The 21,410-nt window shown below is 42.9% G+C and overlaps 1 long non-coding RNA gene across 2 annotated transcripts in view; it reads right to left on the minus strand.

The window, feature by feature from the left end:
• Nucleotides 1-21,410, minus strand: part of LOC126246544 (uncharacterized) — a 64,517-nt gene that overhangs the window by 28,586 nt on the left and 14,521 nt on the right. Inside the window, exon 2 of one of the 2 annotated variants that reach the window (XR_007545384.1) lies at nt 19,097-19,337. This is a non-coding gene — a long non-coding RNA (uncharacterized LOC126246544). Of the gene's footprint in view, nt 1-17,536; nt 19,338-21,410 lie in introns of those variants that run through there. The other variant, XR_007545383.1, reaches the window with a different exon arrangement.

Genomic DNA, 21,410 nt, shown 5'->3' on the forward strand with positions numbered 1-21,410 from the left:
GACGGGAAGGAAGCCAATGTGCGCTCCGTGTGCATACTGGGGAGGGGGGAATCATCCAAGATGTGGAAAGGGCCCTTCCGGGTGCTATGAAGGGTACAGGGTGCAGCCGACTGCAGGTAGTGGCTTATGTCGGCACTAATGACGTGTGTCGCTATGGATTGGAAGAGATTCTCTCTGGTTTCCGGCGGCTATCTGAGGGTGAAGACTGCCAGTCTTGCTAGCGAGATGAAGTCAGAGCTCACCATCTGCAGCATAGTCGACAGGGCCGATTGCGGACCTCTGGTACAGAGCCGAGTGGAGGGTCTGAATTAGAGGCTCAGACAGTTCTGCGAACGTGTAGGCTGCATATTCCTCGACTTGCGGCCATAAGGTGGTGGGGTTTCGGGTTCTGCTAAATTGGTCAGGTGTCCACTACACACAGGAGGCGACTACACGGGTAGCAGGGATTGTGTGACGTGGACTGGGCGGTTTTTTTAGGTTAGACAGTCTCGGGAAAGATCAAAAAGGGCTCCAGTCTCAAAGGGTACAGGGCAAAGAAACGACGAGAATCGACCAAGCAACAGTCGGTATTGTAGTTGTAAATTGTCGTAGCTGTGTTGGAAAAGTACCAGGGCTTCAAGCGCTGGTAGAAAGCACTGAAGCTGAAATCGTTATAGGAACAGAAAGCTGGCTAAAGCCGGAGATAAATTCTCATACCGCATAAGTTAATAAGAGACGGGATTGATCCACCATGGTACACAAAACACGTCAGAACACTGTTGCAGAAGCAACGAAAAAAGCATGCCAAATTCAGAAGACCGCAAAATCCCCAAGACTGGCTAAGTTTCACGGAAGCTCGAAATTTAGTACTGACGTCAATGCGAGATGCTTTTAATAGTTTCCCCAATGAAATACTGTCTCAAAATATGGTACAAAACCCACAGAGATTCTGGTCGTATGTAAAGGAGTAACCCATTGAATTACAGACCCATATCACTGACCTCAATTTGCAGTAGGATTTTGGAGCATATAGTGTATTTGAACATTATGAATCACCTTGAAGAAAATGTCTTATTGATACATAACCAACACGAGTTCAGAAAATATCGTTCTTGTGCAACACAGCTAGCTCTTTATTCCCATGAAGTAATGAGTGCTTTCGACAAGGGATCTCAGATCGATTCCATATTCCTAGATTTCCAGAAGGTTTTTGACACCGTTCCTCCAAGCGACTACTAATCAAATTGAGGGCATATGGAGTATCGTCGCAGTTGTGTGACTAGATTAATGATTTCCTCCCAGAGGGGTCACAGTTCATAGTGACAGGCGGTAAATCATCGAGTAGAACAGAAGTGATATCTGGCGTTCCACAATATAGTGGGATAGCCCCTCTGCTGTTCCTGATTTACATAAATTATCTAGGTGATAATCTGAGCAGCCCCCTTAAGATTGTTTGCAGATGACGCTGTAATTTACTGTATAGTAAAATCATCAGACTATCAGTTCCAATTACAAAATGATCTAGAGAGAATTTCTGTATCGTGCGAAAAGTGGCAATTGGCACTAAACAAAAAAAGTGCGAGGTCATCCACATGGGTACTAAAAGAAATCTGATAAATTTTGGGTATACGATAAATCGCACAAATCTAAGGGCTGTCAGTTCGACTAAATACCTAGGAATTACAATTACGAGCAACTTAAATTGGAAAGATCTCATAGATAATATTGTGGGGAAGGCGAAACAAAGACTGCGCTTTGTTGGCAGAACACTTAGAAGATGCGACAAACCCACTAAAGAGAGAGCCTACATTACACTTGTCCGTCCTCTGCTGGAATATTGCTGCGCGGTATGGGATCCTTACCAGGTAGGATTCACGGAGGACATCGAAAAAGTGCAAAGAAGGGCAGCTCGTTTCGTGTTATCGCGCAAAAGGGGTGAGAGTGTCACTGATATGATACGCGAGTTGGGGTGGTAGTCACTGAAACAAAGGCGGTCTTCTTTCCGACGAGATCTATTTACGAAATTTCAATCACCAACTTTCTCTTCCGAATGCGAAAATATTTTGTTGACACCCACCTACGTAGGAAGAAATGATCATCGTACTAATATAAGAGAAATCAGAGCTCGAACGGAAAGATTTAGGTGTTCCTTTTTCCCACACGCCATTCTAGAGTGGAATGGTAGAGAGTATTATGAAAATGGTTCGATGAACCCTCTGCCAGGCACTTAAGTGTGAATTGCAGAGCAACCATGTAGATGCAGATTTCATTTAAAGGAAACAGGAGCGAATGATTAGGATATTACAATGTAATCTCAATCGTCCGAACCTTTATAATCAGACCCAAATACGGGTTAAATCTGTGCTAAAAGTTGTCAGTCAAGCTGCTGTCCTCAAAGATCCAGCAGCAGGAGAGGTCTCATATCTTGTATACCAATGATTCCAACTGACTTACTCATTCATTTTAAGCGACTTAAAATTCCCAATCAACGTTTCGTTGGTAATAACAATAAATAATACAGAGGGGTGAAAGAGGAGATGGATAGAGAGGTGAGGGGTGGAGATGAGCATAGAGTGGGGAAGGAAGAGATGGACAGAACAGGAATGTGGCGCAGATGGAGAGAAGGGGGAGGGGAGGAGGGGTTGGACAGAGGAGGAGGAAGAGATGGACAAAGAGAGGGGATGAAGGATGTGGACAGAAAGAGCGGAAAAGGAGGTCAGGACGTATATCTAATTCCCGTTCACTTTTAGCAATTGCAAAACATTTTCGCGTTCGCTGGTATACAATATTTACGGGGGTTCAAAAGGTTCAAAGGCCTTGGAGCACTATGGGACTTAACTTCTAAGGTCGTCAGTCCCCTAGAACTTAGAACTACTTAAACCTAACTAACCTAAGGACATCACACACGTCCATGCCCGAGGCAGGATTCGAACCTGCAACCGTAGCGGTCGCGCGGTTTCGGACTTCAGCGCCTAGAACCGCTCGGCCACCCCGGCCCGGCCGGCAATATTTACGGGAAGCAAGAGGGAACAATAAGAGTGGAAGACCAAGAAAGAAGTGCTCGTATTAAAAAGGCTGTAAAACAGGATGCAAACTTTCGTCCGTACTGTTCAATCTAGATATCGAAGATGCAATGGCGGAAGTAAATATAGGTTCTAGAGTGGGATTAAAATTCAGGTTGTAATGATATCAACGATAAGAAACGCCGATGGCATTGTTATCCTCAGTGACGGTGATGAAGAATTACAGGGTCTGTTTAATGGAATGAACAGTCTAATGAGTGTAGAATATATTCTGAGGATGAACATAAGAAAAGCGAAAGTAATGACAATAGTAGAAAAGAGAAGAGCGGAAAGCTTATCAAAATTTGTTAATACGAAGCAGTCGAAGTTAAGGAACTCTGGCACCTCGGAAGAAAAATAATCCATGATGTAAGAAGCACGAAGGACATAACAAGCAGACAAGAATAAGCAAAAAGGGCATTCCTGATCAAGAGAAGTTTATTGGTATCAAACATAGGTCGTAATTTGAGGAAGAAATTTCTGAGAATGTACGTTTGAAGCACAGCACTGTGTGCTAGTGAAACGTGGACTGTGGGAAAACCGGAACACAAGAGAATCGAAACATTTGAGACTTGGTGCTACAGAAGAATGTTGAAGATTAGCGGACTCATAAGTTAATGAATGAGGATGTGCTCCGTAGAGTCGGTTAAGACAAGAATATATGGGGAACACTAACAAGGAGAAAGACATGTGTTAAGACGTCGGTAAAACTTCTATGGTACTAGAGGGAGCTATAGGGAGTAAAAACAGCACAGAAAGACAGTGATTAGAATACAGGAAACAAATAATTGAGGACGTAGGTTTCATGTGCTACTCTGAGATGAAGAGGCTCGTACAGGAAAGTAATTGGTGGTCCACATCAAACCAGCCAGACGAGCAAAAAAAAAACGCATGTATAGGCGAACATATCAATTACTGTTCGCTTACGTTATTGACGAGAAATCACTGGGACCGGTAACAACTCCAAGACACCTGGAAGCAACAGTTTGGAGCGCCCTAAAGCGCACTAACCACATAGACCTAGTTGTAGGAAAAGCTGCTGCCAGGCTGAGTTTCATTGGAAGAATCTTAAGGAAATGTACTTCATTCAAGAAACAAGTGACTCATAAAACAATTGCAAGACCGATTCTTGTGGTTCGCGCATCAGTATGGGGCCGTACTAGATTGGATTTTTAGAAGAGAGAGGGACGATCCAAAGAAGAGCTGCACATTTGGCCACGCGATAGTTTAGTAAATATGTGAACGTTACGGAGATGCATGCATGCATACTACGGGACAGGAAGAGAAGAAAATGATAGTGGTTCCAAAAGTAACTTCTATCACACACCGTGTGGAGTGCAGAGTTTAGATATGGATGCAAACTTTGGTATTGCAATTTTCGTGCGCTATGTGATATCTCCGGTATATTCCTAACTCCTGTGGGAACGCATCTTTGCAGTAAGAGAGTTGGCGGTTTCAGAAAACTGCTGGTTTACGACGCGCAATATTACCGGAAACAACTGTTGCAATGGTTACTTACTGGCTCTGTAAACCGGTTCTCAGGTGGGATAAGGTATGATTGTTAAACAATGTGGCGTTCAATAGAATCTTTGTGCTAATGGCAGATTTTCGTTTTTACTCTTTAAAGGCTTACTGTGTAGCCGAAGAAAAAGAAAAAATACGGCATGCAGAACTGACGTAAGCTGTTCAGCATTTAAGGATTAGATATGCATACTCAAGTAGGATGTAAATTTTCCCGCTTGCTCTCCACGACAGCTTAATGAATATGCATCGATTTTTCTCTGAAAGAGAATGTTTTCTTAGTGGCCAGTGTTCAGGTTGCCACCTACGACTGCTCGTAGAGATACATAGCAACAAAGTCTAGAAACAACTCTCATAACAGACATCTTGACGCACAACGCAAAAAAGAAAAAAAAATATTATTATGCAGGCGACGAAAATTCATAACAAATTATAGGTAAGATATACATTCAGTAACAAATCTTAAAATCAGATGTTACAAGCAATAAGATTACACTCACGTATCACAAGACACATATCGGCAAGTGAATTTTAATCTGTAATGCATAAATATGATAAGAAAGATTATATGAAGTTGGGAGAAAAATTTAGTTTGTAGCAAAGACTAGGATGATATTTTCTGAATAATTTTTCGATTGATTTAACGTTCCTTCTGCATCAATCATGTGCTCATGTTCTCATTTATACATAATCTGTTACACCCAGGATAATTCACAATGTGTCCTGCCTAGTCATTAGCGACAGAGCATAAGCTCTGACTCGACAAGTATTGGTACGGAATGCCGTCAGTCCAGTTCAAGGAGTTACCCTAGCATCTGCCTTAACAGATATAGGAAAACCACAGAAACCCTCCGCTCCGATACAAGCCCTGTGGCTTAATTACTGCGACGCCTTCAGCGTTGACGCAATTTTGAACAGTCATGTCATGACATAGTATCTACTGACATTATTTGCTCTGCGAAGTGAAGACAATATGAAATGACAATTAAATGGGCACCCTAGCTGCATACAGGCGTTGATATACTTCATTGGGGACTTGTTGAAAATGTGTGCCCCGACCGGGACTCGAACCCGGGATCTCCTGCTTACATGGCAGACGCTCTGTCCATCTGAGCCACCGAGGGAACAGAGGATAGTGCGCCTGCAGGGACTTATCCCTTGCACGCTCCCCGTGAGACCCACATTCCCAACATGTCCACACCACTACATTTGTAGTGCGCCTAATAGATGTTTGCCCATCATACTCATTACTCGTGGCAGATTAATCTACCAACTCCCGTAAGAGTTTGGACATAGCGTTTGCGTTCGCACGAGAATGTCAATGGCCGGGAAGCTATATTTTAACTATATATGAAGGTAGTATCTGTTCCTGAAAGGACAGTTACCGTTGACCATGCAGCTTTCGTTAGAATGAAATGATAATTAAATGGGCACCCTAGCTGCAAACAGGCGTTGATATACTTCATTGGGGACATGTTGAAAATGTGTGCCCCGACCGGGACTCGAACCCGGGATCTCCTGCTTACATGGCAGACGCTCTATCCATCTGATCCACCGAGGGCATAGAGGATAGTGCGCCTGCAGGGACTTATCCCTTGCACGCTTCATTCTAACGAAAGTTGCATGGTCATCAACAGCAACTGTTCTTTCAGGAACAGGTACTACCTTCATATATAATGAAGACAATATCCTCAAATGCATTATGTCACTGCAAATGCTTTGCAGCAGCTAAAATAGTTTTTTCATACGAGATACCAGACAATTCACGGTGGTAAACAAACTGTATTTATGTTGTCCTTAATGGATACAGAAGACCACAGCTGTTTAGGTAACTATCAATAGGAAAAAGAAACACTGCAATCAGAAAGTACGTGCGTAAACGAACGATTTAATAATATTGAGTTTCAGGTCTAAGCCATTTTTTAGAGATGGCATATATTTTTGGTGCAAATTTATGTTTCACACAAAGTGAATTGAATTGTTTCTTAACTAAAATACACCGAAGCGCCAAATGAACTGCTATAGGCATGCCTATTCAAATACAGAGATACGTAAATAGGCAGAATAGGGCGCTGCGGTGGGCAACGTCTATATAAAACAATTGTCTGGTACAGTTGTTAGATCGGTTACCGCTGCTACAACGGCGAGTTATCAAGATTTAAGTGAGTTTGAACGTGACGTTATAGTCGGCGCATGAGCGATGGGACACAGCATCTCCGAGGTAACGATGAAGAGGGGATTTTCCCGTGCGACCATATCACGAGTGTACCGTGAATATCAGGAATCCGGTAAAACATTCAATAATCCGACAGCTGCGGCCGGAAAAAATGGCCTGCAAGCACGAGAGCAACGACGACCCTTCCGCAAGCTGCTGCAGATTTCAGTGCTGGGCCATCAACAAGTGCCAGCGTGCGAACCACTCAACGAAACATTATCGATATGGGCTTTTGGAGCCGAAGGCCCATTCGTGTACCCTTAATGACTGCACAACACAAAGCTTTATGCCTCGCCTGGGCCCGTCAGCACCGACATTGGACTGTTGATGACTGGAAAAATGTTGCCTGGTCGGACGGGTCTCGTTTCAAATTGTATCGAGCTGATGGACGTGCACAGGTATGAAGACAACCTCATGAATCCATGCATGTCAGCAGGAGACTATTTAAGCTGGTGGAGGCTCTTGTAATGGTGTGGAGCGTGTGCAGTTGGGACCCCTGATACGTCTAGATACGACTCTGATAGGTGACACGTACATAAGCATCCTGTCTGATCACCTGCATCCATTCATGTCCTTTGTGCATTCCGACGGCCTTGGACAATTTCAGCAGGACATGCGACGCTCCACACGTAGAATTGCTACACAGTGGCTCCAGGAACACTCTGAGTTTAAACATTTCCACTGGTCACCAAACTCCCCAGACATGAACAATATTGACCACATCTAGGATGCCTAGCAACGTGCTGTTCGGAAGAGATCTCCACTGCCCTTGCACTCTTACGAATTTATGGACAGTCCTGCAGAATTCATGGTTTCAGTTCCCCCCAGCACTACTTCCGGCATTATTTGAGTCCATGCCACGCTGTGTTGCGGCACTTCTGCATGCTCTCGGGGCTCTACACTATATTAGGCAGGTGAACCAGTTTCTTTGGCTGTTCAGTGTAGTACAGAGTTACTCTTCTCCTTGCTGGACCATGTGATAGCATTGGGAATCTTTAGATGTCATTCCATGTTGTCTTTGTTATTTAAGAACACGTTTCTTTATTTGTCTGTGTTCTTACTCTGAAATAGCATCCAGTACTCATTGTGATCACGTTTACCTAACATACACATGCCCGGTGGATACATTTTAAATACACAAAATTCATGCGACTGATAAATGCATAATAAGCTATCGAGATAATGAGCAATGGTAAAGGTCAGGAAGTTTAAAGCTTTCAAACGTTCCTTTCAGCTATGTGTCTCATATCTGTGCCGAGGAACACAATATACAGGTGAGCACAAAAGAGCTTTACCTTTTCAAAAATTCCTACAGTTAAAGCGGTACAGCTTTTTCGCTTCAGACCTTATCCTGTTAATGAAGTATCTCTGCAAGTTTTTTTACAGAATGCAGGGACTCGATATGTGCTCCTCGAGGCATATGGCAAACGTCGAGACGTTATTCACACTCTACTCAAACCTTGTGTTACACGTTGGGGTGACTGACTATACAGCAGCTGCGACTTGCTGCTGTAAGCAGCGCTTCGATAACGTAACTGTGGCAAGAATTGCGGCAGGGGTGGGACAAACACCTTGACTTCAACATATCCCCTTAAAAATTATGATGAGTTAAATCTGGTGATCATGGTAGTCACCTTACCATACTTCATCAGCTCCTGCACGCTGAGTCAGCGTCCAGGCAGATGTGCGCTTAGGTGTTCACGTGCAGCCAAGTGGAAGTGAGGAGGTGCATCATATCTTGTTGCAAGATCAAGTTATTGCAATCTTCTTTCAACTGAGGCAAAGAAAAGCATATCGAGGTAGCAAACGCCTGCGACCGTTGCCCCAATGAAAAATCTTCTCTCTGGGCATTCGTTTTTTATGTAGAAGTGAGGGTTTTCTGTTCCCCAAAAACAAACATTTTACTGATTCATTTTGGCATTAGTGTGAAGTGTTGCTTCGTCATTAAAATTAACCTCTTTATGTGTCGTCGTCATTGTCCACACTTGTCAACATCGCAGTGCGGTAGTCAGATGGTACAACATAATCTTTTGAAGTGAGTGCGACGAACAACTGCAATGTGCATGGTTTCATAAGCAAGCGCTTATACAAGATTTTGGAAACGGTTGGTTATGGGATCTGATGTCACCACTTGCTCTACGTCTTTGTTTCTGTGGGCTTCGGTGGAATGCTGCTCAAACGCTAACAACGTTTTCTTCCTTTCAAAACACAGCCCTTCTCTTCAAACTATTTGCACTGGGCATATATAGAGACTGCTGGGTGGTTCCTGATGAAAGTGTGTGCGAAATTCGCGGTTGCCAATTTTCTAGCACACTCTGGCGGCGGTATCCTGCAACAAAAGTCCTGCGCCCATACATAATCACACTCCAGGAACAGGCTATTAACAGGTTAAGGTTTGAAATGAATAAGCTATACCGTTTCTTTTTTATGAATTTTTGAAAGAGTAAGGTTTTTTCTGTTCACCTTGTGCAAATTTCATATTATTTGTGTTCCTGTAGGTGATATTTTATGTAGACATTTTGTAGACATGTTGATATTTTTGATATTTATTGCATACTGGTACTAGTGGAAGCAATTTCCTTTTCCAAATGGTGATTATTCTGTTCATAAGTTTGCCTTATGTGGTCGGTTTCGTAATGACTAAGCGAATATAATTTGATTAATCTTTGTTGCTATTTGTCATTTATCAATCATTTCTTTCCGCTGGATAATCAGGTTTCTACCAGTAAACACCCGATACTTCAAAGAATCGCATTCCTCTGTGTAAAACAGCTTCAAACGTCTGATTACATAACAGGTGAGTATGCAAGAAAAAGATTCGTAAAGATTCAAAATTATGCTTGAAGTTTACGGGAAGTCGCTACGTACTTTCATTATGAAACACTGGATGAATACAATCCAGGTAATTTGCGCTGCGTTTCAAGCAAAAGCAACTTTTTCACGCATCTCAGTTTTTATGCCTTCACATCTCCTGAACTGTGTGTCGCACAGTGATATAAAATTGCTGGTACTCAGCGGTAAATGTGCATATTGTCTACAAACTTTGTCGAGAATAGAGTTAGCATTACAGAAGTAGTAAATTAAAGCGTCATGCCACCCCCCCCCCCCCATGAACCATGGACCTTGCCGTTGGTGGGGAGGCTTGCGGGCCTCAGCGATACAGATGGCCGTACCGTAGGTACAACCACAACGGAGGGGTATCTGTTGAGAGGCCAGACAAACGTGTGGTTCCTGAAGAGGGGCAGCAGCCTTTTCAGTAGTTGCAAGGGCAACAGTCTGGATGATTGACTGATCTGGCCTTGTAACAATAACCAAAACGGCCTTGCTGTGCTGGTACTGCGAACGGCTGAAAGCAAGGGGAAACTACGGCCGTAATTTTTCCCGAGGGCATGCAGCTTTACTGTATGCTTAAATGATGATGGCGTCCTCTTGGGTAAAATATTCCGGAGGTAAAATAGTCCCCCATTCGGATCTCCGGGCGGGGACTACTCGTTATCAGGAGAGAGAAAACTGGCGTTCTACGGATCGGAGCGTGGAATGTCAGGTCCCTTAATCGGGCAGGTAGGTTAGAAAATTTGAAAAGGGAAATGGATAGGTTAAAGTTAGATATAGTGGGAATTAGTGAAGTTCGGTGGCAGGAGGAACAAGATTTCTGGTCAGGTGACTACAGGGTTATAAACACAAAGTCAAATAGGGGTAATGCAGGAGTAGGTTTAATAATGAATAGGAAAATAGGAATGCGGGTAAGCTACTACAAACAGCATAGTGAACGCATTATTGTGGCCAAGATAGATACGAAGCCCACACCTACTACAGTAGTACAAGTTTATATGCCAACTAGCTCTGCAGATGACGAAGAAAATGAAGAAATGTATGAGGAAATAAAAGAAATTATTCAGATAGTGAAGGGAGACGAAAATTTAATAGTCATGGGTGACTGGAATTCGAGTGTAGGAAAAGGGAGAGAAGCAAACGTAGTAGGTGAATATGGATTGGGGATAAGAAATGAAAGAGGAAGCCGCCTGGTAGAATTTTGCACAGAGCACAACTTAATCATAGCTAACACTTGGTTTAAGAATCATGATAGAAGGTTGTATACATGGAAGAACCCTGGAGATACTAAAAGGTATCAGATAGGTTATATAATGGTAAGACAGAGATTTAGGAACCAGGTTTTAAATTTTAAGACATTTCCAGGGGCAGATGTGGACTCTGACCACAATCTATTGGTTATGACCTGTAGATTAAAACTGAAGAAACTGCAAAAAGGTAGGAAATTAAGGAGGTGGGACCTGGATAAACTGAAAGAAACAGAGGTTGTACAGAGTTTCAGGGAGAGCATAAGGGAACAATTGACAGGAATTGGGGAAAGAAATACAGTAGAAGAAGAATGGGTAGCTTTGAGGGATGAAGTAGTGAAGGCAGCAGAGGATCAAGTAGGTAAAAAGACGAGGGCTAGTAGAAATCCTTGGGTAACAGAAGAAATATTGAATTTAATTGATGAAAGGAGAAAATATAAAAATGCAGTAAATGAAGCAGGCAAAAAGGATTACAAATGTCTCAAAAATGAGATCGACAGGAAGTGCAAAATGGCTAAGCAGGGATGGCTAGAGGACAAATGTAAGGATGTAGAGGCTTATCTCACTAGGGGTAAGATAGATACTGCCTACAGGAAAATTAAAGAGACCTTTGGAGATAAGAGAACCACTTGTATGAACATCAAGAGTTCAGATGGAAACCCAGTTCTAAGCAAAGAAGGGAAAGCAGAAAGGTGGATGGAGTATATAGAGGGTCTATACAAGGGCGATGTACTTGAGGACAATATTATGGAAATGGAAGAGGATGTAGATGAAGATGAAATGGGAGATACGATACTGCGTGAAGAGTTTGACAGAGCACTGAAAGACCTGAGTCGAAACAAGGCCCCCGGAGTAGACAACATTCCATTGGAACTACTGACGGCCTTGGGAGAGCCAGTCCTGACAAAACTCTACCATCTGGTGAGCAAGATGTATGAAACAGGCGAAATACCGTCAGACTTCGAGAAGAATATAATAATTCCAATCCCAAAGAAAGCAGGTGTTGACAGATGTGAGAATTACCGAACGATCAGTTTAATAAGCCACAGCTGCAAAATACTAACACGAATTCTTTACAGACGAATGGAAAAACTAGTAGAAGCCGACCTCGGGGAAGATCAGTTTGGATTCCGTAGAAATACTGGAACACGTGAGGCAATATTGACCTTACGACTTATCTTAGAAGAAAGATTAGGGAAAGGCAAACCTACGTTTCTAGCATTTGTAGACTTAGAGAAAGCTTTTGACAATGTTGACTGGAATACTCTCTTTCAAATTCTAAAGGTGGCAGGGGTAAAATACAGGGAGCGAAAAGCTATTTACAATTCGTACAGAAACCAGATGGCAGTAGTAAGTGTCGAGGGACATGAAAGGGAAGCAGTGGTTGGGAAGGGAGTAAGACAGGGTTGTAGCCTCTCCCCGATGTTATTCAATCTGTATATTGAGCAAGCAGTAAAGGAAACAAAAGAAAAATTCGGAATAGGTATTAAAATCCATGGAGAAGAAATAAAAACTTTGAGGTTCGCCGATGACATTGTAATTCTGTCAGAGACAGCAAAGGACTTGGAAGAGCAGTTGAATGGAATGGACAGTGTCTTGAAAGGAGGATATAAAGTGAACATCAACAAAAGCAAAACAAGGATAATGGAATGTAGTTGGATTAAGTCGGGTGATGCTGAGGGAATTAGATTACGAAATGAGACACTTAAAGTAGTAAAGGAGTTTTGCTATTTGGGGAGCCAAATAACTGATGATGGTCGAAGTAGAGAGGATATAAAATGTAGACTGGCAATGGCAAGGAAAGCGTTTCTGAAGAAGAGAAATTTGTTAACATCGAGTATAGATTTAAGTGTCAGGAAGTCATTTCTGAAAGTATTTGTATGGAGTGTAGCCATGTATGGAAGTGAAACATGGACGGTAAATAGTTTGGACAAGAAGAGAATAGAAGCTTTCGAAATGTGGTGCTACAGAAGAATGCTGAAGATTAGATGGGTAGATCACATAACTAATGAGGAGGTACTGAATAGGATTGGGGAGAAGAGGAGTTTGTGGCACAACTTGACCAGAAGAAGGGATCGGTTGGTAGGACATGTTCTTAGGCATCAAGGGATCACCAATTTAGTATTGGAGGGCAGCGTGGAGGGTAAAAATCGTAGGGGGAGACCAAGAGATGAATACACTAAGCAGATTCAGAAGGATGTAGGTTGCAGTAGGTACTGGGAGATGAAGAAGCTTGCACAGGATAGAGTAGCATGGAGAGCTGCATCAAACCAGTCTCAGGACTGAAGACCACAACAACATGCCTGATACTGAAGTCTGACTACATGAACAGCGAAAATATAGTAAGCGATTACCAGACGGCAAAGTAAAAAAGCAAAATTTGGCATTAACAAAATGCTGTATCACTACACTAAAATTCTGGACTAGACCAGGGTTCAACTCTAGCTTTCCTGTTTATTGCGGGCAGCAGCCTTTACCATTAGGCTACCTTTTATTTTCACTGCTACTTCTCCTTATAGCCCACTTCACTCTTACCAAAATCGCCTTCGTTGGCGTTAGCACTCGGCTAAAGAAATGCTCTTCTCAAGGAGGTTTACCACAATATTCTTGTTCCTCCTTATTTCAAAGGCAAACAAAGCAGCTTTGGTAGATGCCTATGCCTAAACCGATGAGACTCGCCTATCTTCTGAGTGTGAATTCTGTTAAAGTGGCACATCCCACCAGAGGCACCAAAGCAAAATGAACACTTTGTTCTCATGAGTTAAGAAAATTACTAAAAATAGTAAAACATAGAAGAGAGAGGAACAGATGATAAGAATGCTACTTTTCTAGAATCTGTAGCAATCCAGCAATCACTGTCCGGCACGTTCTAGGACATATTCCCAACTCAACTAACAGTATTCTCATCTCATATTATTATTAATAAAATTCTAAAGAGAGATATATTTATCTCCTAGGCAGGTTTGCAGCTTCTAGTGACAATCAAACTGGGTAATATCTGTAGTTCTCTGTAGATTGTTCACTGATAGTATGTAGTAAATAAATGTAGTATGTGGCAAACAAATGTCGAAGCTTCCATGTGAACATGTGTAGGCATTATGTTTGGATGCTGCGTAGATACTCCAGTCTGCTATCAGTACATCGCTCGAGGACATTCTCTGTTGCGTCGATCTAATTATGAAATGAGTTCTTTGAGTCTCCATTTCCAGATCTTGTACTGGTCGGAGCACGTAAATTGTGGGATAAGGATGCCACCACATGACATGTCTCACGATATGGAGCTATCGCTAGGTGGTGTCCAAACGTTTCTGCCGAATAGGAACTGTGTATGTGACCACTTCAGACTGCCGCTGTGGGCAAGAATTCGTTATGTACATTCACACAAATACAGCGAAATCTCTGTTTGGGGTGTCTGTGTAGTATGGTTCTGCGAGTGACATGGGTTATTCTATGATTTTTTATTTTTTTGTATATGCATGTCGTGAGTGATGAAGTGTCTGTTCACGAATATGACAGATAGTGGTGGTATACTGAGTCTAAATAATCAGTTGCAAAGGTCAGATCAGTGCGTCTTAAATACTTGTTACTTATCGAATCTTTCATTTTGATCCTATCTTACAGGTTCTTCTTAGGTTGATCACCTTGCAACGTACGTTCAGAGACTGTAGTCCTGCCTGCCAATGCTCAGAGCCATATTGGTGATAACAGTTGGCAGATTAAATATCTGAGCATAATGTTTCAAAGTCACGCGAAATGGAAAATGGAACACGCACGAAAGATCTGTCGGGTAGGTGAATGATTGACTCTGGTTTTTTGGAAGAGTTCTAGGAGAGTGTGTAGCTCATGTATAAAAGAGACCATGTAGAGAACAGTTACATGACCCACTCTTGAGTAGTTCTTGACTGTTTGGGGTTCCCACGAGGTCAGATTAAGTGAAGACAGTTTCAGAGTCGTGCTGCTAGGTTTTTTATTAGTAGATTTGATCACCTCGCTGGTACTACAGTAATGCTAAGTGAACTCAAGTGGGAATCCCTGAAGGGAAGAAGACACTGTTTAGCCCTCGCATCATCTGCAGTAGAATAGGGAAAAATGACTAGCAGTGCTACAAAGAACTCTCCACCATGGGGTGGCTTGCGGAGCATGTATATAGTTGTACTTTAAAAATGTGCATATGCCAATTGTAGTAACCCACCACTGCCGAAACCACTTTCGCAAGACTGTGTGACGAAGAACCGCGGCGAAGTGCTGGACATTAGCAAAAAAGAGCACTTTTTGGAACCTGTTGAGGGCTACTTGCTTTTGCGTCATTAAGGTCACATGGATGACATAGCAGTTTCCATGGATGCCACGTCTGCAGCGACCCATAAGCTCGATTGCACTTAACCTCCTCCATTTTCAACTAGGACTGGTTGGCGATAAGGGGCTTTGACCTGATTGCTTTAATTGCTGATTTTCCCTGGTTCAGTATCGCCTCACTATCCTGTACACACTCCTGGTTGAGTCGCAATTTCGGCAGCCTCTTGCTTAGATAAGATTGTGATAATACCGTCTGCATGGGCATTTGCTACCATCTTAATTCCTTGAAATACTACTCTTGTTTAGGGCACTGGTCAATGTCCTCAGTAATGATGTCAGTGAAGGGGCACTGTTCCTGAAAAGCTCTCTGGACTCATATTCGTATGGACATGAATTCGTTAACTTTGATGAAAGTGTGTGTGCTTGAAATGCACATCCACACAGCGTTAATGATGCTCTGCTGGAAACCTAGAACTTTCAGACTCAGTGACGTACGCATTTAGATGAAATTTATGTCACATGCATGTTGAAAATGCAGGAAAATCAAGGTCATTGGGTTGTCCAATACCCAAGCTACCTACGCATGTTGGAAATTGTAGCCGGCCGGTGTGGCAGTGCGGTTCTAGCCACTTCAGTCTGGAACCGCGTGACCGCTACGGTCGCAGGTTCGAATCCTGCCTCGGGAATGGACGTGTGTGATGTCCTTAGTTAGGTTTAAGTAGTTCTAATTCAAATTCTAAAGGTGGCAGGGGTAAAACACAGGGAGCGAAAGGCTATTTACAATTTGTACAGAAACCAGATGGCAGTTATAAGAGTCGAGGGGCACGAAAGGGAAGCAGTGGTTGGGAAGGGAGTGAGACAGGGTTGTAGCCTCTCCCCAATGTTATTCTATCTGTATATTGAGCAAGCAGTAAAGGAAACAAAAGAAAAATTCGGAGTAGGTACTAAAATCCATGGAGAAGAAATAAAAACTTTGAGATTCGCCGATGACATTGTAATTCTGTCAGAGACAGCAAAGGACTTGGAATAGCAGTTGAACGGAATGGACAGTGTCTTGAAAGGCGGATATAAGATGAACATCAACAAAAGCAAAACGGGGATAATGGAATGTAGTCGAATTAAGTCCGGTGATGCTGAGGGAATTAGATTACGAAATGAGACACTTAAAGTAGTAAAGGAGTTTTGCTATTTGGGAAGTAAAATAACTGATGATGGTCGATGTAGAGAGGATATAAAATGTAGACTGGCAATGGCAAGGAAAGCGTTTCTGAAGAAGAGAAATTTGTTAACATCGAGTATAGATTTAAGTGTCAGGAAGTCGTTTCTGAAAGTATTTGTATGGAGTGTAGCCATGTATGGAAGTGAAACATGGACGATAAATAGTTTGGACAAGAAGAGAACAGAAGCTTTCGAAATGTGGTGCTACAGAAGAATGCTGAAGATTAGATGGGTAGATCACATAACTAATGAGGAAGTATTGAATAGGATTGGGGAGAAGAGAAGTTTGTGGCACAACTTGACCAGAAGAAGGGATCGGTTGGTAGGACATGTTCTGAGGCATCAGGGGATCACAAATTTAGCATTGGAGGGCAGCGTGGAGGGTAAAAATCGTAGAGGGAGACCAAGAGATGAACACCCTAAGCAGATTCAGAAGGTTGTAGGTTGCAATAAGTACTGGGAGATGAAGAAGCTTGCACAGGATGGAGTAGCATGGAGAGCTGCATCAAACCAGTCTCAGAACTGAAGACCACAACAAGAAGTTCTAGGGGACTGATGACCTCAGATGTTACGTCCCATAGTGCTCAGAGCCATTTGAACCATTTGGAACTTGTAGGTAAACAGTGCATCTAACATCCCATGGACAATGCACTGGTTTGATAGGTGATCATGATGGTACAGGTTACATTTTCAGTCAGCTGTTGATTGCCCATGTGAAAGCTTGAAGTCGGTATTCAACATAGTTATGAACCTGTAGTTTCTAATTGACCTAGATTTTAGTGTCTTAAGAATGAGTACCATCCTACCTTTTGCAAATGCTTACTGGCTGGTCAACGCCCAACAAGAATTCCTTAAGCCCATAGGACATGAAGCACCTAATATGTACACCTGTGCAGCAGCAGCCCGAACTTACATGTTTGGTACTGTACACTGGCTCACATTGGCCAACTACACGATACACACAGGATATTCCTGGTTCGAATCTGCACTTATGCACTACACTGTAATAACGTGTGGAACTCCGATGAGACTGTCTGACTTAATGTAAAGTCGTTCATTCAAATTAAAACGTGCCACAAGCTCACGGTTCTTATTTATCAAGTAATTTTTTACATCTATTACCATAATTATTACTATTTATTAAGTGACTCTTGTTCTCTCGTGTTGGTATCACAGAATTAATTTTATTACTGTTCAGAGTTAGGGACTCAACTGTTCGTTTTATATTATGACATTTGGTCACACATGCATGCGTTTATGTAAATTTACATTTATACAAAATTTTGCTCTTGGCGGATGCAGCTGTTTTTGGAGCTATGAACTTGGTACTGTCTGTTACTGTTAGGATTTGGTCAGAACGACGACGACATGCCAGACGTTGTTGGGTTCGATTCTGGCTGGGAAGAAGGAACGAAGCCAGGACCATATTATGCTGATGAAACAAACATTATAACCAACTATTTAACATCTTCTTTGTCATATTTGGAACGATGTGCATCACTGATTCTGCATATCAGGGATCCGACAGTTTGTTGATAGGTTTGTGGAGGTGTGTTGCATTAAATGTCTACGCACAGGTCAAGTAATATGCGTAAATAACGAGCCGCTGGCACCCGATAGCAACCAAGATGGATTCCGTAAGATTTACATCGGGTGCATTTGGCCGCTGACACATCAACGTGAGTACATTATAATGCTCCTCAAACCACTGTACCATGGATATGGCTCCGAGACATGGGCAATTATACTGCTAAAAGATGAAAGATGACACTGCCGTCGGGGAAGACACCAAGCATGAAGGGATGCAAGTGGTCACAGCTGCCAGCGTGTCTTCGATTACTACCACACGTCCCATAGCATAATACTGTTACCACCAGCCTACGTCCATGGCGCGCTGCACGTTTCTGCCGCCGTTCATCTTGATGACGGCGTTTGTGGAGCCGACCATCGACCTAGTGTAGCAAAAATGCGATTCACCCGAAGAGCGACACGTTTCCAATGTTTGACGGTCGAGCCCAGATGGTCAGTACCCACTGCAGTCGCAACTGATGATGTAGTTGGGTCAACATGTGAAGACTTAGCGGTGGTCTGCTGCAGAGCTCCATGTTCAACAATGTACAATAAAGGATTTGCTCCGAGACACTTGTGCAATGACCAGCATTGTGCTATTTTGGCAGAGATGCCAGATATCACCATCCATCCTACTTCATTGAGTAGACAAGCCTCCGAACCCCATGTTCTCCAAAGAGTCACGGACGTCCAACCATTTAGTGTCTAGTGGTAGTTTCACTGTCCTACCTCTTTTTGTACATGCTCACGACAGTAGCATGTGAATATTCGACCAGCTTCACCGTTAGTGAGAGACTCGTCCACAGGCTCTGCTTAATAATAATCTGCCCTTTGTCAAAGTCGCTTATCTCAATGGATTTCCACAATTGTAGCCCACATCTTGGTTAGGGTGTTCCCCCATCAGTGTTTGCTCCCCTTACATACTGTTGTTACGCGTCACTTGCCCGCAACGCCACTAGGTGGCACCCAACGTCACTGTGGACAGTGGTCGTAATGTTTTGGCTTATCAGTGTATATTCCCTGTTGCTAAAGGAATTGTGGCCCAAATATCAATTGAGGCCCAAAGATCCCCAATAATTTCGGAACTCGTGAGAACTGACGGCTTATTCTTACAAGCTGCTGTCTATTATAAAAGATGGAATTCGTTCAAGAGACACAATACAGCTTGGGATGTCTCTCACAGTTCTTCTAGGTACAACGCGGTTCCTTAGAAACCTCATATGGGGGAACCACAACACAAGAGGTTGCTAAACGCCACTCGTCCCTGCGCCACCTTTCTCACTTACTGTTTTCATTTCTGTACAACATAACACGACTTCTGCAGACCTCATCTGTTGCATCAGGCAAAACTGCTCAGACTTTTTCACCTGCTATCGCCAGTTTCTTCTTCCTGTCATGCTGAAATAAAGCAAAAGATATAGTCAAATCAAACGTGAACTTTGTCAGTTAAGGTGCTACATATACAAATCGAAAATCACGCATGTAAAGTCATATGCATATTTACTCACATATAAACGAGTGCGAACTTAAATTATTATGATAAAGCGAGTCGTAAGCATCATATAGAAAGTTTTCTTCACTATACACTATGAATAGGATGGATCACCACTTGTTTGGTCCATTCCAAAATACGAAGCAACCATTACAAATTATGTTTTACACAATCAGCAAATAATATAGGTATTGTTTAATTAATGAACTTATGAAAATTTACTCAGATAAATACTCGAAATCTCCAATGTGAAAACATGAAGTTGGATGATGACCACATCTGCCAACAGTAACAGTAAACCATAATATTAACAAGCAGAGAGCACACACTAAGTAGCCCCTCCTGTGCATGTGCGCATTATTGCTGTAGAGTGAGCACACACATATTTATGGGAGTTTAGAGCTACAGTGCAGTCTATTTCAGAGCATGGAAGCATGTCGGTTAGCCCATCATTGAGAGAGCACCGCGAGTTCCTGCTGCTAATAAGGCGAGTACACTGTCTGTTTATTACATATCTTTACGATTTTCAAACAGGAGCGAGTTCAGAAATGGATAGGCACTGTGATTGCTGTGTACAGTTGCGAGCTGAGTTGGTGACCCTTCTCTCACAACTGCAGGCAGTGTTGGCTTCCTTCAAACAGCTTGAGGCTGCTGCCAAGGGGCATCACCGTGGGTGGTCGAACGTGGGGATTTGAGGGACATCGAGCATTACCCACGTGTCCCCCCGATCGATCCACTGCTGTGGCTACCCTGGGTACTTCTTACCCGTTGTCGAGTGGGAGATCGTTCCAAAGTCTGGCAGGCAGCGAAAGACTTTCTGTGTGGCCAATCGTAGGGCCTCCCCATTTCGTTTGACGAACAGGTTTCGGGCGTTATCTGTGGCTGACGAAGTCTCTGAGCCGGATGCAGTCATCCACCCTGTTCCAGAGGAAACTTCTCGGCAAGGTCTGGGCATTCACATGGGGTGGTTTGTTGGTAGTTGCGAACTCCAACGTTCGGTGCGTAATGGGGCCCCTTAGGAACATGGCTGCCAAGGAGGGGAAGGAAGCCAGTGTGTACTCCGTGTGCATACTGGTGGGAGTCAGTTTTCTCCTCCGATTTCGAAAACATTCTGTTGGCATCCACCTGCATAGGGAGAAATAATGATCACGATAAAATAAGAGAAATCAGGGCTCGCACAGAAAAATTTAAGTGCTCGTTTTTCCAGCGCGCCGTTCGAGAGTGGAACGGTAGGGAGAAGCTTGAAGGTGGTTCATTGAACCCTCTGCCAGGCACTTAATTGTGAATAGTAGAATAATCACGTAGATGTAGACGTAGATGTCTGTTAATTCTCTTAGTTGCATCTGTTCTACTGGTCAATCGTCGTGAACTACCCCCTACATATGGAATTTAACCAAGGCTCAACTTGGGCTGCTGAGAATTTCTGATGGATATAACGTTCTAAAACAGTCATAGATGTGCCTCTTAATTGCTTACTTTTCGCCCGTTTGAGCCCCAGAAGTATGTGGTGTGTTGAGGTTAGATGTGAAGACTGACCCTCTAAACTACGGAAGTGCAACCTTTGATGTCTCACAGGCTTAATTCACAAACTTAAGATCGTGGGTCGCCGATCACATGACGCAACAACACTACTCCTAGCGCATAAAGTCAAAATTCTAGCGACCTTGATTTTAATGTTTATGGAGCAACGCACTGATGTGTGTGACACCGTTTCCCCAATATGTCACGTCAGTAAATTATCTTTCAAAACACGCGTATTTGAAAGTACATTCATTTATGTTCACGCCGCCTTTCGATGTTTACATTTATTTACACTTTTCTTGCGAAATTCTGCAGCACTGTTCGTTTAAAAATAATGTTCACAACACGTAAATACGTGTAAACATATGAAAATGGGATACCAGGTATCTTGAAATGTCATCACACAAAAATAAACGCGGGAACTGACAACAGATAACTACAGTCGAGACCATGTAAGA

This window comes from Schistocerca nitens, chromosome 1, assembly GCF_023898315.1.
Source record: "Schistocerca nitens isolate TAMUIC-IGC-003100 chromosome 1, iqSchNite1.1, whole genome shotgun sequence".
NCBI classification, from domain to species: domain Eukaryota; kingdom Metazoa; phylum Arthropoda; class Insecta; order Orthoptera; family Acrididae; genus Schistocerca; species Schistocerca nitens.